The sequence below is a fragment of the Canis lupus genome, chromosome X (genome assembly GCF_003254725.2).
Source record: "Canis lupus dingo isolate Sandy chromosome X, ASM325472v2, whole genome shotgun sequence".
Lineage (NCBI taxonomy): Eukaryota > Metazoa > Chordata > Mammalia > Carnivora > Canidae > Canis > Canis lupus.
The window spans coordinates 67,519,221-67,543,442 of NC_064281.1; the positions used below are offsets into that span (position 1 = coordinate 67,519,221).

At 35.5% G+C, this 24,222-nt stretch overlaps 1 non-coding gene and 1 pseudogene across 1 annotated transcript; one reads left to right on the forward strand and one right to left on the reverse strand.

The window, feature by feature from the left end:
* Positions 1-1,967: 1,967 nt before the first annotated feature.
* On the reverse strand, positions 1,968-5,131 carry LOC125754638 (transcription factor BTF3-like; annotated as a pseudogene).
* An 18,651-nt stretch (positions 5,132-23,782) lies between these two features.
* LOC112649543 (small nucleolar RNA SNORD55/SNORD39) lies at positions 23,783-23,873 on the forward strand. The gene has a single exon (XR_003129614.1). It is a non-coding gene; the product is annotated as a small nucleolar RNA SNORD55/SNORD39 (small nucleolar RNA).
* Positions 23,874-24,222: the final 349 nt, after the last annotated feature.

Here is a 24,222-nt window from a genome sequence, read left to right on the forward strand (position 1 = left end):
GATTTGATTTGCATTTCCTTGATGATAAGTGATGATGAACATCTTTTCTTTATTTTTATCTTTTTAATTTTTAAGTTCTAGTTACTTGACATACAGTTCAATATTTTTTCAGGAGTAGAATTCAGTGGTTCATCATTTACATGTAAAACCTAGGGCTCATCATAACAAGTGTCCTCTTTAATACCCATCACCCATATATCCAATCCCCCACCCACCTTCCTCCATGAAGCCTCAGTTTGTTCCTTATAGTTGAGTCTCATGATTTGTTTCCCTCTCTTTCTCTTTTCCCCCTTCTGAAATTTCATCCATTTTGTTTCTTAAATTCCACATATGAGTGAAATCATATGCTATTATGCTAAGGAAAATAAGTCAATCAGAGAAAGAAATACCAGATGAAAATCTTTACATGTGTTTATCACATTTGGATATTTTCTTTGTAAAAATGTGTCTACGTTTCCTGCCCATTTCTTAGTTGGGTTATTTGTATTTTGAATTTCCTAAGTTCTTAATAGATTTTGGATATTAACCCTTTATCAGATATGTAATTTGCAAATATCTTCTCCCATTCCCTATGTTGCCTTTTAGTTTTGTTGATTGTTTCTTTCACTGTACAGAAGCTTTTTATTGTGATGTACTCCCAATACTTTATTTTTTAGTTTTGTTTCACTTTTGTTTCTAGACATATCTAGAAAGTAGTTGCTATGGCCAATGTCAAAGAATTTACTGCCTGTGTTCTCTTCTAGGATTTCTAGGATTTCAGGTGTTACATTTAGGTCTTTAATCCATTTTGAATTTGTTTTTGTGTATTACATAAGAAAAGGGTTCAGTTTCTTTCTTTTGCATGTTGCTGTCTAGTTTTCCCAACACCATTTGTTGAAAAGACATCCTTTTATTCCCCATTGGATATTCTTTCCTTCTTTGTCAAAGGTTTCATCAGAGTTTTTTAGATATATTTCCTGAATACTCTGTACTCTATCCTTTTTCTGCAAATTTCATGATATTCCAACTTTATAATTCCCCTTTTTACAGAAAAGCTGATACTGCTGTATAGCAGTAACTCAGTGCCCCCAAAAATGTTGAGAAGAGCAAAGATTGTGACTTAAAGAGAAAGAGAATTTAAGAAGTGATATATATGCTAGTTTAGTTGATGTAGACAGAGGAACTGACCTTTGACTTTTTAAAATTTTATAGTTATCAATATGCAACAGAGAAATAAATCATATCACAAAGGGATTGTTATAGCAGTATCATAATCAAAACCAATGCTTTTGTATGATCTTTCTAGAATTAGCCTAGCCTTCCAACCCTTGCTTACTGTTCACAGCTGGAGGTCAGATTGTTTAAGGGACAAAAGGTTAGTTCAAGAAGAGTGCAAAGACTATTACTACCAGAGATAAACACATGACTATTTAACTCCAGGTAGGGGGAGGGTTGCACAAGGCTTTCCTGCTGAAATAGCATGAACATGAGCACAAGATAAGAAGAAATTACATACTGGGAAGTTTGCCAGTGTCTGAATGGTCTTAAAATACATTGTTCATCGATTCAGGTATGTCCTCAAGGGAATTATTACTCTCATAGGACTTTTCCTTTCTCTCCTGGCTTACAATATGGAGAGACAAAAAAGCCTCAATCTTAAGCCCTAAAATAGTTAAATAAGAGCCCTTTCAAGGGAATTATTACACCCAAAACTAAACTTTGTTTTTTGTGAGGCAAAGAACTTTATTAATCTTGTTTCAAACTTTATTCCCAGGCTTTTTCAGCTTAATTAGCTGCAAAGAATGAATTGTGTATAAGCAAAAAACTGAAAAGAGCTGTAGTGTCCAAGGGGCTTGTGCTTAAAAATATTAAAGATCTAGATTTTATCAGATCCAAGAACAAAATTTTAAAAAGCAGTCATAAAATAGCAGTTCCCAGTAACTTCTTAAAGTTTTATCTTGTTCTGAAGTTGACTCAATTCAGTTTACTTAATTCTTGGAAGTTTCATCAAAATTCTCCACAAGATCTCCAACTTAATCACCTTCCTCCTCTCTGATAGCAAGTGGTGCTTTTCCATCTGCACAGTATTTGGGCAGAGCTTCATCCAGTCTTCTTAAACTACTCGGACTGCCTGTATCATGTTGGTTTAAGATACTGGGTAGCATTTCGCTCAGCTGCTTTGTCTCAGCATGGCCTGTAATAGTGAAAGTGTTCACTGACTAGGATGCGTGAACTTTAGGACTGTTAAAGTGGATCGCTGTTTCTTGGTTTGTGAACATATTCACTTCTTCAATACCTAGAGATGTTCTTTACCTCTAACTTCTTTAAGAAGGACTGAAGTTTTTATTTGTTGTTTGTTTGCTTTTTATCATATGTTGTAGTTGTTCTATGAACCACCCCTCTTCTTTTGACAAGCAGTTCCTTTCCCACTAATACACACTTGTGCTTGCAGTTTTATGAGTTTCTCCTGGTTCAAGATAGTTTCTTTCATCTTCTTGGAGTGGAAAAGAGACCACATGGGTCACTAGTATTGGTGCTCAGGAGGTCTCAGGAGGACCAACTGAGATGAGGTGCACACACACACACGGGGACACAGATGGAAACCAGAGGGCATGCACATATATTTATATTTATGTGTTATACATGCATACATATATTCTTTATCTGTATATAAACATTTATATTATGTTAGTGATGAAAGGATAATACTTAACCATAAGTAATTATCAAAATGCTCTATATTTTTGCTTAAATTTTATTGACAATAAGCCGCAAAACACACGGACAAAAAATGAAAACCAACACCTGAGTACACACAGTGAAAATCAGTAGCTCTCCAGGAATAAAAGAATAGAATTGGAGAAACTTCCTAGAAATCTCAATTAAAGCCACTAGTTCTTTGTGTAGAAATGCAATATAGAAACTTAATGTAGGCACTCTGTAGAAAATTTCACTCATGTGTGAGAGCTTTGATTTCTGACTTACTGAGGGAAATTGATTGGGCATGGATTCTCAAAGGACACTTTTCCTTTAGCAAATCAGATTTAATTAATCAAGTAGTAGAACACACTTCACCAGAGCTTGCTTATCTGCAAATAATAGTTCCAGATAGATTCCATGGTCTCTGGGAATTCACAATGTTTCTGGCATTGCCAACTTTCTTAGTACCTGTGTAATGCAAAGCACAAAAGCTTAAATAATTTCCCTAGGGTATTGTAATTTTCACATTTATCAATTGTTTATATATTAGTGTGAATGAAATTGTGAGAGTTGGTGCTGGGGAAAGGAAGGAGTTCCCTGAGGAAAGCCTAATGGATAGAGATTGTGTAAAACTAAGAGAAAAGAGGAGGTTTGGGGGCCCAAATACTTAACTCTGCCTGTTTCACATTTTACTTCTTTTTTGAACCCATAACATTTTCTAAGGAAGGGTATTCCTCAATTTTCTTGAAGATGCTTGACTTCTCTTTCTTGCCGAGAAAATGAAAGTTATTTCACAAGAATTATTCTCATATGCAAATTGAGTCCACGTCTACTTTACCTAATGCATTACCAAACCAGGCTTCTATTCATGACCCAGCTAGAGAGGCTTGACAATCTGATTCAGATTTCAGTCATGAATAGCTACAAGTTCTTCCTCTAGGAGAGATCCTAGATCCTAATAAGATCCTAATATTTATCTTAAATGGCTTGCAGAAATTTGCAAAGAAACCTTTACAATACTGTAGGACTTATTTACATCTAAATAATTTGTTGCCACAAAGCAAAAGTTCTTTTCCAGATGCTCAGGATTTATATTTTTATGGGACAGCATCTTCTCTGAAAAACATATACCTTAATCTAAAAATAGAACACAAATGCTCTTCTTTTCAGATTTTCTGGCTTTAGACTGCCCTATACTGCTGGAACACAATCAATGAAGCATCAGCATCAGTGCATTGTTCTGGAGATCACACCTGATTTCATAAAGGACTAAGAAAGGAACAAAATGTTTTCCTTGTGTAAGCTCTGAAGTTAACATACATGATTTTTTAATGTATGTATTTTTGCTTTCCCAAGAGAAACACCAATCAGTACTACATAGTTCATTGGTATTTCCTTAGAAGTTTAAATATTTTGAGTGTAGACCTTTTGTTTTGTGGGGAGGAAGTAATTAGGGTGACTTTTGAGGAATCAAAACAATGGAGGATATAAATTTTTATTGTTTTGTATCCTTTTTTCTGACTGTATTTGCCATGGAGTTTTCTTATAAATGTTAATGTTTTAAAAAACCACAAATAAATCACTCAGAGGAATATTTAAGAAACCACCAAGAAGGAAAAAAACTCATTGATTTCATGGAATGCTGTCAAGTCAAATAAGCATCATGAATGACACGGGGGCAGAATTGATACTTTTGCACTGACATGTTAGAACAAAAGCCCATGCAATATTTAGAAAACTGAGAAATCTGTCAGCTGTATGATTGCTAAATTAGCAGAAGCAGGAGAATGCTGCTCAAGTTGAAAAGAAATGCGTAGGCACAGATCCATATTGTAACCTTTCATGTTCTACACCCACCATGAATAGTCAACTATTATGTGGTCAGCATTTTTGAGTTTTTTCTCTTTTAAATTTTCAAGTGCTTCAAAAGGCAAAAGAAGTTAAGTCTTTTATTCTAAAAAAGCAAAACGTCTAGTCTGTTATTTTAGTGTTAAAGATGACAGGATAAAAAAAAATACTGTTTTTTATCTTTGGGAGTGCTGTTCAGGTTTCCCAGGAATGTTTTGGGGTTGTTAAGGCATGTTTTATTTTTACACATTTATCCCATGAACAAAATATTTTCTTAACCATTTTCTTTCCAACAAACAGGAGAAAATGTTGTTTTAGTGCCATAACCACACTAGCATATCATTTATAAACATGGAAGGTTTTATTCTCTACTAATATAAAAATGATATGTACATATCAGCATTTAAATTATTTAAAAATACATATTGCCAAAATATAATTATTGACCTCCTCATGCCCTTGTATTGCTACTGTGAGGCAAGTAAGAAGCCAATACTCTTCCTATTATCATAGAAAACAAAGGCACAAACAATTCTAGTGCCTTCCTTAAAGTTACACAGTTTAACAATAGGAGAAAAATAGTGATAATAAAAACAAGACTTATGCTTTCAGTCTAGTATGTCTAGGATTTTCTATGCTATGGTTATACCCTGACTTTTCTGTGTATTTACAAATTTAATTGTCTCTACATCAGAAAATTTAATAAAAATCTTCCATTCCATATTAGCTTAATAAAATCTATTTTCATAAAATAGATTTCATTCCATTTTGGCTGATAATTTATAGTCAATGAAGGACAAAAAATCGCATAACTAGCTAACCAGGAATAATGGTATAAAATTGGAAAATAAGATTTTTGGTGTCACTAAATTTTGGAAAAGTCTCAAGGAGTTTGCAAAAGTTGAACTCTTAATAAGGTGGTCCAATTTAAAATCACATCTTACTTTGGTCGAAAATTATGAACTTTTTGATATTATCTCTGGAAATAGTGAAGATAATTGATTTTTTTAAAGATTTTATTTATTTGAGAAAGAGAGTGAGAGGGAGGGACAGAGAGAGAAGAAGAGAGAAAGAATCTCAAGCAGACTCTGCACTGAGTGCAGAGCCCAACATGGGACTTGATCTCATGACCCTGAGACTGTGACTTGAGCTGAAATAAAGAGTCATATGCCTAACTGACAGAGCCACCCAGGTGCCCCTAGGAGTTATTTATAAAACACAAGTTATCCTCTGATTTCTGGGTCTCTAGACTTTCTATGGAGAGAGATGTGCATACTTTGGCATATTGGTGTTTGAACTTTCTTTCTGTAAGTTCTTGTGGGTTTTGTGTTCCATAAAAGACTTCCTTGAAAGGAGTATCGGTTTACACTTTTTTTATTTTCAGAAAACTCATAATTATCACCATTATCTGGAAGTTCTACTGACAAAATCACAGTAATTGAAACACTCAGGGAGCTCAATTGATATTTTCAGTCTACCTGTGGAATGGTCTGAAGCCTAACTAACACTTGTGCCTAGCTTCTTTGTTTCTTAATGATGTTTCCAACTCTATCCTCTACTTTTGTTTTTCACTAACCTCTTTTTACTGAATTTCCGAGCTGTGTATACTTTAGGAATTAATTACTGAATATATTAATAGTATTTCATATACTGCAATAATGTTTCTGGAAGTGTGTGAGTCAGAGAAATAGAAAAGAGAAAAGGAAGAGAGACATGTCCTTCCTAGGCAAAATCTTCCTGACTATTTCTGGTTATCTTCCATTTTGTATGTTATCAATATCTGTTATAGTTACTTATAAAAATGTGTTTGGTACATACTTCATTTTATAAAGTATTTGTGTGGATTGTAGGTAATTGGATTACATTGATAAGGCTGAAACCTGCCTTCAAGTGAGAAATAAAAACCATCAGGATGGTTTAGAAATAAGGAAAAATAAGAGAATGCATTTGAAATTAAGGTGCAAGGTTGGAGAGGAAGCCAAATGATTACTGGATGTTAGTTGGTTAGGAAACCTGACTTCTAGAACAATGTCTGCCAAGAAGCAATTATCTTCCTGTACCTGACCCTCTGTTTTTTTTATTTTTATTTATTTATGATAGTCACACAGAGAGAGGTGAGAGAGAGGCAGAGACACAGGCAGAGGGAGAAGCAGGCTCCATGCACCGGGAGCCCGACCTGGGATTCGATCCCGGGTCTCCAGGATCACGCCCTGGGCCAAAGGAGGGCGCCAAACTGCTGCGCCACCCAGGGATCCCTGACCCTCTGTTTTTTGATATATAAAAACAGAAAGTGGAACTAGATGACATTTAAGGTCAATATCAGCTATAGTAATTCTATCTTTGGGTATAGGGTAACTGGTTATTCTGGAGCTCTAAATTCAGAAGGGAGCAAGAGAAGTATTCTATACATATGTAAAGGTGGCCATTTAGTTCTGAGACTGCTTTTATTTGTTTATTTTTTGTTTTTTATATAAATTTATTTTTTATTGGTGTTCAATTTGCCAACATATAAAATAACACCCAGTGTTCATCCCATCAAGTGCCCCCTCAGTGCCCATCACCCAGTCACCCCCACCCCCCACCCACCTCCCCTTCCACCCCCCCCCAGTTCATTTCTCAGAGTTAGGAGTGAGACTGCTTTTAAATAAATTTTAGAAAACTAGTAATTCAGATATGCTTTGTCAGTCCTCTGTTTCTTTTCTACAATTCTAGTGTAGAACTAACATCTTCTTAATAAATATTAGGTAATACTGATTTGCTATGTAATACATCTCAAAAGCACATGGAAAATAATAGCCCTGGTCTAAAGCCCCCTGTCTTCACAATAAAAGGGTAAAATAATTAATATAATATATGATAGAAGAATAATTTGGCTTATTATTCTTAAAAGAGTTAAAACTAAAATGAGAAGACTTCTCTCTTCTTTGCATATAGGACCAGATCAATTATATATATATATATATATATATATATATATATATATATATATATTCCTTCAGTTTAGAAAAGCTCTCATCTCTTTGAACTATATGGCTTAAAATACTATAAATAGCCAAAATTAAAAGTCTCTTTGATCTATATAAACTGACTTTCCATTAGAAAAGCTGTATCTAAATAAAATGCTATTGATTGTGTATTTCAGTCATTCAGCAATACTTTAAGGGTATAGTTTTCCCCAGAAGCATTAAAGTTAATGGGCATGGCACACATTCATTGAAGGAAACTATATATACCTCTTAGTTTGTATTTCAGACATTTAGGCATAGTCTATGATCTACTTTACTTGATTTATCTAGTCTATAACCTTTCTTGCATTCTAAAAACTGGCACTGAGTTTTAATAGCAGAAAAACTTTGTCTCATTGAATCAAAATTACCTACTTGCAAGTAATCCATTTTCATATGTAAGCTTTGTTATACTAAATTTACTTTGAAGTATGTGGAACATGTCTTTGTAGAGCACAAGAAAATACCTCTAGGTACCTCCCAAGTAATAGGGAAGGAACCTTTCCGTTTCTTGCTATTTTTACTATATAAATGCAATGGAACAAAAACTAATGACAAAATGCAAGTAGCACAGTTAAACTGTTTAGAATGAAGCATTTTTACACGTCGGTCATCTTGTTGACCTTCCACAAATTTATGGTGTCTGAATACCGAGGTCTAAATCTTCAAAGCTTGAAAACCAGAGGTGCAACATAAACTAATCTTCATTTTTTTCTCTATCCTCTTACAGCAGCACTAATGGAAATGTATTTTGTTTAATGACTCTGAAATCCTCCTTGTAATTAGATGTGGGAATTGGTCTTACTTTGTAACAGATGATACTGGAATAATAATATGAGAGATGCTATACTGAGACCACGATCCTTCTAAATCTATATCATTTTTCATTTTATTGACAGGAGATGTGTGCAAGAACAAAGAAATTGATTTTTAAAAGGAGGAAAATAGGATCTAATAAAAACTTCCAATTCAAATATTTTAGTATTGCTTTCAATACACTAACTGTAGTGGGGAAGGAAAGGGCATGCACTTTGTGTTTAATTTTAGGAAACAAGGGTTTTAGACTTGTTGCTTTATTCCTGATAATGATCTTTGAATGTTATTGCAAATACTAAATAGTGAAGTTTAAATGCCAGAGACCATATTACTGAAGCATGCATTATACATTAGTATGATCACACAAAATGGTATCTTCTATTAAAGAACAATTTTATCTTCAAACAAAGAATTTAAAGAGTGGACAGACTGAGTACAACAGCTATTCTGTACATCATGTTTTTCAATGTCAGTAAATGCTATAGCCACAAATTATTGTGGTCACTAAAGATTTAGTAATGTTTGTAGGTCTCAGATCTTTTTCCATTTAATGCTAATGAACTCCAGGAGCCACAAAAAATTTTACAAAGAAATGCATTATGGCTAAGTTTCATCTTTCCTTCATTTTTTTGTATATTTTTTATTGGAGTTTGATTTGCCAACATATAGCATAACATCCAGTGCTCATCCCGTCAAGTGCCCCCCTCAGTGCCCATCACCCAGTCACCCCATTCCCTGCCCACCTCCCCTTGTACTAACACTTGCTCATTTCCCAGAGTTAGGAGTCTTTCATGTTTTGTCACCCTCTCTGATTTTTCCCACTCATTATCTCTCCTTTCCCCTATAATCCCTTTCACTATGTTTTTATATTCCCCATATGACTGAAACCATATAATGATTATGCTTCTCCAATTGACTTACTTCACTCAGCATAATACCCTCCAGTTCCATCCATATTGAAGCAAATGGTGGGTATTTGTCATTTTAATGGCTGAGTAATATTCATTGTATACATATACACATCATCTTTATCCATTCATCTTTTGATAGACACTGAGGCTCCTTCCACGGTTTGGCTATTGTTGACATTGCTGCTATAAGCATTGTGTTGCAGGTGTTGCAGTTTTTCACTGCATCTGTATCTTTGGGGTAAATCCCCAGCAGTGAAATTGCTGGTTCATAGGATAGCTCTATTTTTAACTCTTTGAGGAACCTCCACACAGTTTTCCAGAGTGGCTGCACCAGTTAACATTCCCACTAACAGTGCAAGAAGGTTCCCCTTTCTCCACATCCTCTCCAACATTTGTTGTTTCCTGTCTTGTTAATTTTCACCAAGATACAAGGCAATAGAATCCAACAAAACATTAAGAAGATTATTCACCATAACCAAGTGGGATTTATCCCCAGGATACAAGATTGGTTCAATACTCCAAAGACAATCAACTTGATAGATCACATCAGCAAGAGAAAAAAACAAGAACGATATGATCCTCTCAATAGATACAGAGAAAGCATTTGACAAAATACAGCATCCATTCCTGATCCCAACTCTTCAGAGTGTAGGGATAGGGAACATTCCTCAGCATCTTAAAATCCAACTATGAAAAGCCGACAGCAAATATTATTCTCAATGGAGAAACCCTGGGAGCCTTTCCCCTAAGATCAGGAACACAAAAGGAATGTCCACTCTCATCCCTGCTATTCAACATAGTACTAGAAATTCTAGCCTCAGCAATCAGACAACAAAAAGAAATAAAAGGCATTCAAATTGGCAAAGAAGAAGTCAAACTCTCCCTCTTCCAGACGACATGATACTGTACATAGAAAACCCAAAAGACTCTACCCCAAGATTGCTAGAACTCATACAGCAATTCGGCAGTGTGGCAGGATACAAAACCAATGTCCAGAAATCAGTGGCATTTCATCTATCCCTCAAAACACATGCATTATTGATATTTATGGTAGTAAGAATGTTTGGACAATTTCTTGGAGATTTCAATTAATACATACTTAATAGTATATGATGATCAATTGTTATTGCATTCCTTTGCTTTCTAATTCATGTATTGGGCTCTTAGTGGATCCAAGGCTTGGCAAAAGAGAGAAAAACTACTGTGAGGAACTTCCTTGGAAGCTCAAATTTGTTTAGTAATTAAGCTCACAAAGCAGGTTCATACCTCTTTATTTCCTTTAATTATCAAAAAACCCTGTAAAGTAAGTAGAACAGGTATCATTATCTTTTTCGTAGTTGAAGAAACCAAAGCCCAAAGAGGATCAGCAATTTGGCTAAGTTCTAAAAGATAGTATATAATCAAATACATCACTTTAAACTTCAAAGATGACATTCTTTCATGGAAAAATACCTCATGGTGAAGAAATTAAAGCAAGAAAACATATGGTTTCATCAATACACAAGTCAATAGATTTTTGTGACTTCCTAATGGGTAGGAACACAATGTAATTAGACAGGAAATTTCCCCAAATGGTGAGTTCATAACTCTGCTCATATTGCAAAGCAATGGAGTATATTTCAATTTGATAATAGTGAACAGAATCTTTTATTTGTTATGAAAACTAGTCTTTTTTTTTTCAGGAAATATTAGGCCATCTCTACTCTTTCCTTGCAAAAGAAATCAAAGATAATATTAGTGACAAAACAACAATTATAAAATCCTTGTTTCTTAAGATTAAAAACAAGGGATGTGCAGTTTACCCCCCTTCTTGCAATATATTGCAAACACCAACATATTTATATTGGAGATTATCATTAGCTTTTCTTTTTCTACCTCTTAAAAACAATGTCTTTGTTATTGGCACACATGTTATCTATAAGAGCTAGTGAAATGACCTGTTTGAATTCAAAAGACTAGGTATTTTAGCTGCTTCATTATGAGATACCAGAAAGCTCCTTATACTTATTCAGCAATGTGATAATTGTCTAATTTTCCTGTTTATATTCTTTAGCATAAAAAGTCTCATATATAAAGTTGGTATGATAAATATATAAAGGATAGATAAATTATATCAACTTTAGTAGATATTTCTGACACATAGTTGGTAGTCAATAAATATTTACTGGATACTGATTATGTAGTATGCCATTTCATTACATATATATATAATGCTGAAAGTCCTATGGATTAATATATTGTAGGACATATTGTAATTCTAGCTCTTTCTTCGTTATTGACAAAGATTCTTTTGTCAACTAAAAACAAAGAACCACAATTCACTGCAATGTCCAAAATAAATACATAAATGGAAATTTTATAACTAACATTGTTTCGTATTCTAAACAGCCTACAGGAATGTATGCTTAAAGATAAAATAGGTAAAAAGAACAATTCTTTAAATAATGAAAGAAGGGAAACTGAGTGCAGAAAAATTAGAAGAAGGTAAACCATGAGAGACTCCTAACTCTGGGAAACAAAGGGTTGCAGAAGGGGAAGAGCATGGGGGGATGGGGTAGCTGGGTGATGGGCTCTAAAGTGGGCACTAGATGAGATGACCACTGGGTGTTATACTGGACGTTGACAAATTGAATTTTAATAAAATAGTTTTAAAAAGAACATTTTTAAATACGTTTTGATTTAGAAACTTCAAAGGAAAACAAATTTGTTGTGATTTATTGCTGCAGGAAAAGTCAATCAGTCTATTACAGTAATTCTTAACAATGGATTATTTGGGGATGCTCCAATTTGAAAAATAGGCTTTGTCTTAATGATGGGAACATTAGTACAGGGAACTTCAGGTATTAGGCATGGTAGGTAATATAAAAGAGTGATCATAGTGAATTTGGAGAAAATTCAAAAATCAGAAAGTACTAGAGTATAAGATATATTTTATATTACAATTTTTATTTAAATTCATAGTTGATAGTGTGATACTAGTTCAGGAGTAGAAATTAGTGATTCTTCACTTACATGAAATATCCAATGCTCATCAGAAGTACCCTCCTTAATATTGATCATCCATTTAGCCCACTCTCCTACTTCCTCCACCTCCTCACCAGCAGCCCTCAGTTTGTTTTCTACACTTAAGAGTCTCTTTTATGGTGTGCTTGCCTCTCTTTTTTCCCCCTTTCCCTTATGTTCATCTGTTTTATATCTTAAATTTCACATATGAGTGAAATCATATGATATTTATTTTCTCTGATTTATTTCACTTAGCATAATACACTGTAGCTCCATACATATCACTGCAAATGAAAGATTTCATTCTTTTTAAAAAGATTTTATTTATTTATTCACAAAAGACAGACAGACAGAGAGAGAGAGAGAGAGAGAGAGAGAGAGAGAGGTAGAGACACAGGTAGAGGGAGAAGCAGGCTCCATGCAGGGAGCCTGATGTAGGACTTGATCATGGGACTCCAGGATTATGGGCCAAAGGCAGGCACTAAACCGCTGAGCCACCCAGGGATCCCAAGATTTCATTCTTTTTGATGACTGAGTAATACTCCATTGTATATTTGTAAATCTTCTTTATCCATTCATCTGTCGATGAGCACTTGGGCTCTTTCTATAATTTGGCTATTGTTGACAGTGTTGCTGTGGTGTATGTGCCCCTTCAAATCAGTATTTTGTATCCTCTTGGTAGATACCTAGTAGTACAATTACTGGGTCATGCAGTAATTCTGTTTTTAACTTTTTGAGGACTCTGCATGCCATGCACCAGTTTGCATCGGTTTGCATTCCCACCAATGGTACAAGGGGGTTCCCCTTTCTCCACATCCTCATGAACACCTATTGTTTTTTGTGTTGTTGATTTTAGCCATTCTAACAAGTATGAGGTGATACCTCATTGTGGTTTTGACTTGTGTTTTATTGCTGATGAGTGGTGTGCATCTTTTTATGTATCTGTTGGCCATCTGGATGTCTTCTTTGGAAAAAAGTATATTCTTGGCTTCTGCCCATTTATATTAGATTGTTCAATTTTTAGGGATTGAATTTTATAAGTTCTTTATATATTTTGGATACTAACCCTTTATCAAATATGTCATTTTCAATCATTTTCTCTGATTCCTTAGTTAGCCTTTTAGCTTTCTTGATTGTTTCCTTAGCTGTCTAAAAGCTATTTATTTTGATGTACTCCCAATAGTTCAATTTGCTTTTGTTTCCATTGCTTTCTACAATGTGTCTAATAAGATGTTGCTACAGCCCATGTTGAACAGGTTGTTGCCTATGTTCTCCTCTAGGATTTTGATAGATTCCTCTATCAGATTTAATTCTTCCATTCATATTAAATTTGTTTTTGCCTGTTGTGTAAGAAAGTGGTCCAGTTTCATTCTTCTGTATGTAGCTGTCCAGTTTTCCCAACACAATCTGTTGAAGAGGCTGTCTTTTCCATTGGATATTCTTTCCTGGTTTGTTAAAGAATAGTTGACTATAGAATTGTGGGTCTGTTTCTAGGTTATTCTGATCTATTGATCTGTGTGTTTGCTTTTGTGCTAATACCATACTGTCTTGATAACTACAGCTTTGTAAAATAACTTGTGCTGCCTCCAGCTTTGTTTCTCTTTTTCAAGATTGCTTAAGCTGTTTGAGGTTTTTGTTGTTCCATACAAATTTTAGGATTGTTTCTTACAGCTCTGTGAAAAATGCTGGTTTTATTCTGATAGGTATTACATTAAATGTGTAGATTGCTTTGAGTAGTATAGACATTTTAATATTTATTCTTCCAATCCATGAGCATGGAATGTTTTTCCATTTCTCTGTGTCATTTCCAATTTATTTCATAAATGTTCTATAGTTTTTAGAGTACAGATTTTTTACCTCTTTGGTTGGGTTTATTCCTAAGTATCTTATGTGTTTTGGTGCAATTATACATGGGATGGATTCCTTGATCTCTCTCTTCCTACTGATTTATTATAAGTGTATAGAAATGCAACATATTTCTGTACACTGATCTTCTATTCAGTGGCTTTGCCGAATTCATGTTTCAGTTATAGCAATTTCTTGGTAGAGTATCATGTTGTCTGTAAATAATGAAAGTTTGAGGGAAGTATGGGGGGACTCAGTTAAGTGTCCAACTCTTGATTTCAGCTTAGGCCATGATCTCAGGGTAGTGAGATCAAGCACCATGTTAGATCACACTCAGCAAGAAGTTTACTTGGGTTTCTTTCTCCCTCTCCCTAATTCTCTCTTGCTTGTGCTCTTTCTGAAAGAAAGAAAGAAAGAAAGAAAGAAAGAAAGAAAGAAAGAAAGAAAAGAAAGAAAGAAAAACTTTGAATACTTCCTTGCTAATTGGGATGCCTTATTTTTTTCTTTTTGTTGTCTGACTGCTGAAGCTAGAATTTCCAGTATATTGTTAAATAACAATGGTAAGAGTGAACATGCCTGTCTTTCCTGACGGTAGAAGAGAAACTAATATTTCCCCATTAAGGATATTAGCTGTGAATCTTTTGTATATGGCCTTTATGGTGTTGTATATATTCCTTCTATCCCTCCTTGTTTGCAGGTATTCATCAAGAATGAATATTGTGTTTTCAAATGCTTTTTCTGCAACTATTGAGAGGATCATTTGGTTTTTATCCTTTCTTTCATTAATGTAGTGTAGTATCATGTTGATTGATTTGCAAATATCGAATTGCCCTTGCAGCCCAGGAATAAATCCTACTTGGTCATGATGAATGATTCTTTTAATGAACTGTTGAATTCGATTTGCTAGTATTCTGCTGAGAATTTTTGCATACATATACATCCAGGTTATTGACCTGCACTGCTCCTTTTTAGTGGGGTCTTTGTTTGGTTTTGAAATCAAGGTGATGCCAGCCATGTAGACTGAGTTTGGAAGTTTTCTTTCCTTTTCTAGTTTTTGGAACAGCTTGTGAGGGATAGATATTAAGTCTTCTTTAAATGTTTGGTAGAATTATTCACCTTTGAGTCCATCTGGCCCTGGAGTTTTATTTCATGGGAGTTTTTAGATTACTGACTCACTCTCTTTGCTGGTTATCAGTTTGTTCAAATTTTCTAATACTTCCTGTTTCATTTTGGTAGTTTAATTGTTTATTTTTTTCTATTTTTTAAATGTCTTTTTTATTGGAGTTCAACTTGCCAACATATACTATAACACCCACTGCATATCCTGTCTAGTGCCCATCACCCAATCCACTGCCCACCTCACCTTCCACTAACCATTGTTGGTTTCTCAGAGTTAGGAGTCTTTCATGTTTTGTCACCCTCTCTGATTTTTTCCCACTCATTATCTTCCCTTTCCCCTATAATCCCTTTCACTACTGTATGAGTGAAACCATATAATGATTGTGCTTCTCCAATTGACTTACTTCACTCAGCATAATACCCTCCAGCTCCATCCACATTGAAGCAAATGGTGGGTATTTGTCGTTTCTAATGGCTGAGTAATATTCCATTGTATACATAGACCACATCTTCTTTATCCATTCATCTTTCGATGGACACGGAGGCTCCTTCCACAATTTGGCTATGGTGGACACTGCTGCTATAAACTTTGGGGTCCAGGTGTCCCAGTGTTTCACTGCATCTGTATCTGTGGGGTAAATCCCCAGCAGTGCAATTGCTGGGTGGGAAGGTAGTTCTATTTTTAGCTCTTTGAGGAAACTTCACACAGTTTCCCAGAGTAGCTGTACCAGTTGACATCCCACCAACAGTGCAAGAAGGTTCCCCTTTCTCCACATCCTCTGCAACATTTGTTGTCTCCTGTCTTGTTAGTTTTCTCCATTCTCACTGGTGTGAGGAGTAATCTCATTGTGCTTTTGATTTGTATTTCTCTGATGGCAAGTGATGCAGAGCATTTTCTCATGTGCTTGTTGGCCATATCTATGTCTTCCTCTGTGAGATTTCTGTCATGTCTTTTGCCCATTTCATGACTGGATTGTTTGTTTCTTGGGTGTTGAGTTTAATAAGTTTGTTATAGATCTTGGATACTAGCCCTTTATCTGATATGTCATTGCAAATATCTTCTCCCATTCTGTAGGTTGTCTTTTACTTCTGTTGACTGTTTCTTTTGCTGGGCAGAAGCTTTCAATCTTGATGAAGTCCCAATAGTTCATTTTTACCTTTGTTTCTCTTGCCTTCATAGATGTATCTTGCAAGAAGCTGCTGTGGCCAAGTTCAAAAAAGGTATTGCCTATGTTTTCCTCTAGAATTTTGATGGATTCTTGTCTCCCATTTAGATCGTTCATCCATTTTGAGTTTATCTTTGTATATGGTGTAAGAGTATGGTCTAGTTTCATTCTTCTTCACGTGGCTGAACAATTTTCTCAGCACCATTTATTAAAGAGACTGTTCTTTTTCCAGTGGATAGTCTTTCCTGCTTTGTCGAATATTAGTTGACCCTAGAGTTGAAGGCCCATTTCTGGGTTCTCTATTTTGTTCCATTAATCTAGGTGTCTGATATTGTGCCAGTACCACACTGTCTTGATGATCACACCTTTGGAGTACAGCTTGAAATCCGGCATTGTGATGGGCCCGGCTCTAGTTTTCTTTTTTCAATATTCCCCTGGCTATTCGGGTCCTTTCTGATACCACACAAAACTTAAGATGATTTGTTCCAACTCTCTGAAGAAAGTCCATAGTATTTTGATAGGGATTGCATTGAATATGTACATTGCCCTAGGTAGCATAGACATTTTCACTATATTAATTTTTCCAATCCATGAGCATGGAATATTTTTCCATCTCTTTGTGTCTTCCTCAATTTCTTTCTGAAGTGTTCTGTAATTTTTAGGGTATAGATCCTTTATCTCTCTGGTTAGGTTTATTCCTACTTATCTTATGCTTTTGGGTGCAATTGTAAATGGGATTGACTCCTTAATTTCTCTTTCTTCAGTCTCATTGTTAGTGTATAGAAATACCACTGATTTCTGGGCATTGATTTTTGCATCCTGTCCCATTGCCGAATTGCTGTATGAGTTCTAGCAATCTTGGGGTGGAGTCTTTTGGGTTTTCTACATAGAGTATCATGTCATCCATGAAGAGGGAGAGTTTGACTTCTTCTTTGCCAATTTGAATACCTTTTTTGTTGTTGTTGTCTGATTGCTGAGGCTAAGACTTCTAGTGCTATTTGAGTAGCAGTGGTGAGAGTAGACATCCCTGTCGTTTTACTGATCTTAGGGGAAAGGCTCTAAGTTTTTCCCCATTGAGACTGATATTTGTTGTGGGCTTTTCATATAATCGTGAATGAAAGAGGAGAGATCACAATTATTGCCAAGGAAATACAAACGATTTTAAAATGTATTATGAGCAGCTATACACCAATAAATTAGGCAATCTAGAAGAAATGGATGCATTTCTGGAAAAACACAAATTACCAAAACTGGAACAGGAAGAAATAGAAAATCTGAACAGGCCAATAACCAGTGAGGATACTGAAGCAGTAATCAAAACCCTCCCAAGACACAAAAGTCCAGGGCCAGATAGCTTCCCAGGGGAATTCTATTAAACTTTTAAAGAAGAAATAATACCGATTTTACTAAAGCTGCTCCGAAAGATAAAAAGGGATGGAATACTTGTATGAGGCCAGCATCACCTCAATTCCAAAACCAGACAAAGACGCCACCAAAAAGGAGAATTACAGACCAATATCCCTGATGAACATGGATGCAAAAATTCTCAACAAGATACTAGCCAATAGGATCCAACAGCACATTAAGAAGATTATTGACCATGACCAATTGGGATTTATCTGCAGGATGCAAGGTTGGTTCAACACTTGTAAAATAATCAATGTGATAGATCACATCAACAAGAGAAAAAACAAGAAGCATATGATCCTCTCAATAGATGCAGAGAAAGCATTTGACGAAATACAGCATCCATTACTGATCAAAACTCTTCGGAGTGTAGGGATGAGGGAACATTTGTCAGCATTTTAAAAGCATTTTAAAACAAAAATATGTTTGTTTCTAAGAATATATCTGTTTCTTCCAGGTTCTCTGATTTGTTGACGTATAGTTTTTCATAATATTTTCTTACAACTGTTTGTATTTCTGTGGTATTTCTTGATATTTCTTCTTTTTAACTTGTGATTTTATTTATTTCAGTCGTTTCTCTTTTTTGGAAAGCCTAATTATACGTTTTCATTTTAATGATTTTTTCAGAGAACCAGCTCCTTGTTTCATTTATCTGTTCTATTGGCTTTTATTTTTGCTTGTTTTTGTTTCTATCTTTTATATCTGTGATGTTGGTTGTGATCTCTACTATCTCATTTATGATTTTATTTATTTGGGTCCTTTCTCTCTTTTTTTGACAAGTCTGGCTATGGATTAATAAATTTTATTAATTCAAAGAGCCAAGTTCTAGTTTCATTGATCTATCCTACTTTTTTTCTGTATCATTTATTTCTGCTATAATCTTTATGATTTCCCTCCTTCTGTTGGCTTTAGCTTCATTTTTTTTCCTAGCTTCTTTAGGTGTAAGTTGTGTTTTTTAGACTTCTTGCTTCTTGAGATACACCTGTATTGCTATAGCCTTCCTTTTAGGACCACTTTTGCTGCATCTGAAAGGATTTTGGACCATTGTGTCTGCATTTTAATTTGTTTTCATGTCTTTTTAAAATTTCTTTTAATTCCTGGTTAACCCATTCATTCTTTAGTAGGATGTTCCCTACCCTCCATGTATTTGTGGTCTTTCCAAATATTTTCTTGTGACTGACCTCATATTCATAGCATTGTGGTTGGAAATATGCATGACATGATCTCAATCTTTTTGTATTTGTGGAAGCCTGATTTGTGAACCAGTATGTGATCTATTCTGGAGAATTCCCATGTGCACTCAAAAAAGAATGTGCATTCTGCTGCTTTAAGATGAAATATTCTTAATATATCTAATAAATGCATCTGGTCAAGCATGTGATTCCAAGCCCTTGTTTCCTTGTTGATTTTCTCTTTAGATGATCTGTCCATTTAAATAAGTGGGCTTTTAAGGTCCTCTACTATTATTGTATTATTATCAATGAGTTTCTTTGTTATTAATTGTTTTATATATTTTGGTGTTCCCAATTTAGGAGCATAAACATTTACAATTGTTAGATCTTGTTAGATAGATCCTTTTATTATGATATAATGCCCTTCTTCATCTCTTGTTACACTCTTTGGCTTAAAATATAGTTTGTCTTATATAAGTATTGGTGCTTCAGGTTTCTTTTGAGGTTCATATGCAAGTTCACTTTCAATCTGTGGTGTTTTTGAATCTAGTATGAATTCCTTGAACCATGTAGGTGGTTCTTATATTTTTAATCCATTCTGATACCCTATGCTTTTTTAGAGATTTTATTTTTCTATTCATGAGAGACACATGGTGGGGGAGAGAGCGAGAGAGAGAGAGAGAGAGAGAGACACAGGCAGAGGGAGAAGCAGGCTCCATGCAGGGAGCCCTAAGTGGGACTTGATCCCCGGCACTCTAGGACCATGCCCTGGGCTGAAGGCAGTGCTAATTCACCTGGGCTGCCCTACCCTATGCTTTTTGATTGGAGCATTTAGTAGATTTATTTTCAGAGTGGTTATTGATAGATATGAATTTATTGCCATTGTACTACTGTAAAGTCAATGTTTCTGGAGATTTTCTCTGTTCCTTTCTTGTATTTGTTGCTTTTGGTCTCTGCCATTCAAAGAGCTAACTTCTATATTTCTTGCAGGGCTCGTTTAGTGATCACAAACTCCTTTACTTTTTGTTTGAGAAATTCTTTATGTCTTCTTTTGTTATGAATGTTAAACTTGTTGGAGAGAATATTCTTGTCTGAATATTTTTCCCATTCAGCATGCTGAATATATCGTGCCACTCTCTTCTTGCCTGCCAGGTCTCTGTGGTGAGATCTTCTGAGTTTCAAAACTCAAACCTTATTTGTGTTTCCTAATAATTTAGGCATTTCCTTTCCCTTGCTGCTTTTTGGAGTTTATTCTTATCTCTGTATTTTGAAAATTTTACTATGATATGTCTTGGTATTGGCCTGCTTTTGTTGATTTTGATGGGAGCTCTCTCTGACTCCTGAATTTGAATGTCTGTTGTCTTCCCCAGATATGGATTTTTTTTTGCTATAATTTGTTAAACTAAACCTTCTACCTCCTATTCCCACCCTTCCTGTTCTGAGACTCCTTGATCTAATTGTTATTACTCTTTATGGAGTCACTGAGTTCTATAAATCTACACTTGTGATCCAATATTTTTCTTTCCCTTTTCATTTCTGTTTCATTATTTTCCATAATTTTATCTTCTGTAACAGTTATTTTTTCTCTGTTTTTTCCATCACTGTGGTTATTACATCCAGTCAGTTTCACATTGCATTTATAACATTTTTTACTTTGGCCTGACTACTTTTTAGGTCTTCTCTCTCTCTCTCTCTCTCTCTCTCTCTCTCTGTCTGTCTTTTCTTTCTATGGTATGGGACTCTCTTGTGTTTCCTATGCTTTTCTCATGCCAAACTAGTATCCTTATGATTGCCGCTTTAAATTTTGGATCAGGAATATTACTTATAGCTGTTTTGATTAGATCCCTGGCTATGACCTTTTCTTCTTCTTTTTTTTTTTTTTTTTGAGATAATCCCTCAATCTCGGCATTTTTTCTAGGTCTTTGTCTTCTTCTGTATGTTAGAAAAGCCTATTGTTTCATGCTCCTGAGAGTAATGGCTTTATTAAGAAGAGGTTGTATACTGTTTAGGGCCTTGTGTTTCAAAAAGTGCCTCTGGTGTATGCTGTGCACACTCTGCTGCTGTTTTGACTTCCTTTTCATTCAAGTCAGTTCTCTATATAGTTCCTACTTGCCTACCATGGAGAGTGTTTGAACCTTGTCCAGAGTGTGGTAAGTTTCAAATATGTGTGCTCTGATCTGCTTTTTAAAAGAGGTCTGATCCTATTTCCACTAGTGCTCTGTGGTCAGTAATCCTTGTGTGTGGGGGTGTTTGTGCTGTTCTGGGGGAGGGCCTGATGCTCTGGTTCTCAGGCACACTTGCCCTAGTAAAGAAGCACCTGCAGCGTACAGATGTGTGGCTCAGACCACCACTGTTGGCTCTGTTCTGCTCACCGAAGTCAGTCCATTATGATGAGTAAGGGAGGAAAATGGCACCAGTCCTCTCTCTTGTCACTTTCTTCTATGTGCTGTCCAGAAAACCCTCACAGAAGATCAAATAACCTTCCCTCATGTGTCCCGGGTGTCCCTCAGATCCCTGCCTTTACCCTTTCTGTGTCAGGGCCATATGCCCACCCAGCATCACTGTGCATCTGTGTTGTATCTCAAAAACACAAACTGAGTTTCAAAACTCAACCTTTAGGGACCCAGTGCAGTGAGGATCCATGCTGGTTTTCTAGGGAAGGGACTCCTCACACTGGGGCTCTTGCAGTTTGTTCCAGAAGGGCAGTTGCACCAATGTGCAGGTGCTTCGAGTTTAGAGTAAAGCACAGCAAAAACCTGAGTCCAGGTTAGCTGCCCTTGTCAGGTGTCTCTACCCCTAAGCTTAAGTGGTACCATCTACTCTGAGGCCTCTGCCTTCCTCCACAGGATCGTTGCAGTGTTCACCAAGCTCTACACCAGCCATGGTGCAGACTTCTAAACCTCCAGTTTTTGTGGCCCACTGATTGTAAAAACTCACAATAGTTAGCTGTTTGTTTTCCTAGTCAATGGCTTTGGGGAAGTGTTTTCCCTGTGCAACCCCCTGTGCACTGCTCTCTCTCTCCCTTTCTCTGCCTCTCTCTCTTGCCTTTTCTCTGTATCAGGGATTCCTCCCTTCTGCAGCACCTGAGATTCTTTTCTCTCCTAAATCACATCTCTGCACCTACTGTCTTCCTCTTCTCTCCCTTTAGTTGTGTGTTTGTTATGTGAGTTCTCATATTGATTTATTAGGTGTTCAGAAGGATTTGATATTTACCTAGCTATATTTGAGGGATGAAGCAAGGATAGGGTACTCCTCCTACTCCACCATCTTAACTCCCCCTTTTGAGTATAAGATACTTTGATATGTTGCTAACAATTTTGATAGCATATGTCAGGATTAATGAAAGAGAGCAGTGGTGGGTGTTGGTCAGTAGACATAAAGCTAGAAGAAAATGGAACAACATAAACCAAACCAATGGGGACCTAGATATCTAAAAGCAAAAGTCGAGTATTGGTTGTAATGGAGTCCTTGGAAATCTGTGAAAAATCATGATAGCAAATATAAAAGAGACTAAAATAAAATAAAATTCAGAAATGTCAGATTAGAATGGTCAGTAAAATAAGCAATTAAAAATATCCAAGAATAAGCCTAAGCATATCTACATTTTTTCACCTATTTGTGGAAGTACTCAGAGAATTTCCTCATGTTCAGTTGAAGTTAGTTATACAAACTATACTGAATTCGAATATTCCTAAAGATAAAAATGTAATGTAAATCAGAAAGGAAACAACCTTAAAACTCTAATACTAAGGAAGTATAAGTGTGAGATTATACTCTTAGCCATCTAAGACATCATAACAAATTTAAAATTTTAAAGGCATTATAAATATATTGCCAAAAATACCTTAAAAATAAGTAACAGAATTGTTATTTTTGCTCAGGTATAGATCCACCCAACCCATCTATTCTTTTTTCCTTTAATTCATGTATTCATTCAATAAACATTTATTGATTGCCTACTCTGTGGTACTGATGTTAAGGACAATAAGATGCAGTCTTTTCCCTGGAGATACTCATAAAACTGTTGTGAAGATAAAATGAAATAATTGGTTCAAAAGTGCTTTCAAAAGTTAAAAGTACTTTACAAATGCTAGGCATTTTTATTGTAAACTCCCAGTATGTGTGATGATTATTTAATAAGCTTAAATAGTGTTTACAGATAGCTCATTTGAGTTAATTAGGCCTTGTGACCATCTTTTTCTTAATTTTTAAGTTAATTTTGGGAAATAAGTATGGGAAAAGTCTTAGTAGCAAGACTTTTATAATTATAATAATATAGTTATCTAGACTCTATGGAACTTTTTGTTTATTTCTCTCTCTTTTTAAAATATTTTATTTATTTATTCATGAGAAAGGCAGAGACATAGGCAGAGGGAGAATAAGGTTCCTTGTGGGGACCCTGATGTGGGACTCGATCCCAGGACCCCAGGGTCATGCCCTGAGTCAAAGGTAGATGCTTAACCACTGAGCAACCCAAGTGTCCCTGGAATTTATGTTTCAAAGCAGTTTTATATCCTTTTATCATATTTCATGCTGTGAAAATCATATGTGAGGGGTAATTATTTACTTATTTTAAGAATGGAGATTGCTTTTCTCTCAGAGAGGTGCATCCTTTATATCCCCTGTAAAATCTAGTTTCCAATTGGAGCTTGATCCCTATCCTGGCCCTGTGTCCTAGTGAGGATGCACCTCTCTACCTATATTTTTGACTGATGAATAGAAACAGATTTTAGCAGGTCAGTAACTGATAGAATGATCTCAACTCTCATCTATGTGAACCTTAGTTTCCTTCATCTAAAAAATGATCATTTAGTGGATGATAACACTTCATCCACTAAATGCTGATGCTTTAAGCTCCTGAGTGTGCAAGGGGGGAGTCAACCTTGAAGAGCTAAGCATGTGGGGGAGGGGAAACATTCATTTAAAGAGTTCCAGCTGAAATATACTGCTAGTATAAGTGCAAATTAGAATTTGTTTATCTTCTTATCTATTACATGAAGGAATAAGGTATGGACAATACTATGACTGAACTAACCAGAATATTTTCACATACCACTTTTGTGGTTAAGTTGTCTTTTCTTTGGAGTCAGTGCTATCTAAACATTTGGTACAGATGCAATTGCTGGTGACAGAAATAAATGGGAATAGGGCATTTTCAAAAAGATATATTAAAGATGTCAATAGTAACAGCCTCACAATCCAAATGCCTAATGCATTGAATGTTTTAGTGATATAATTGAATTTTATTTAA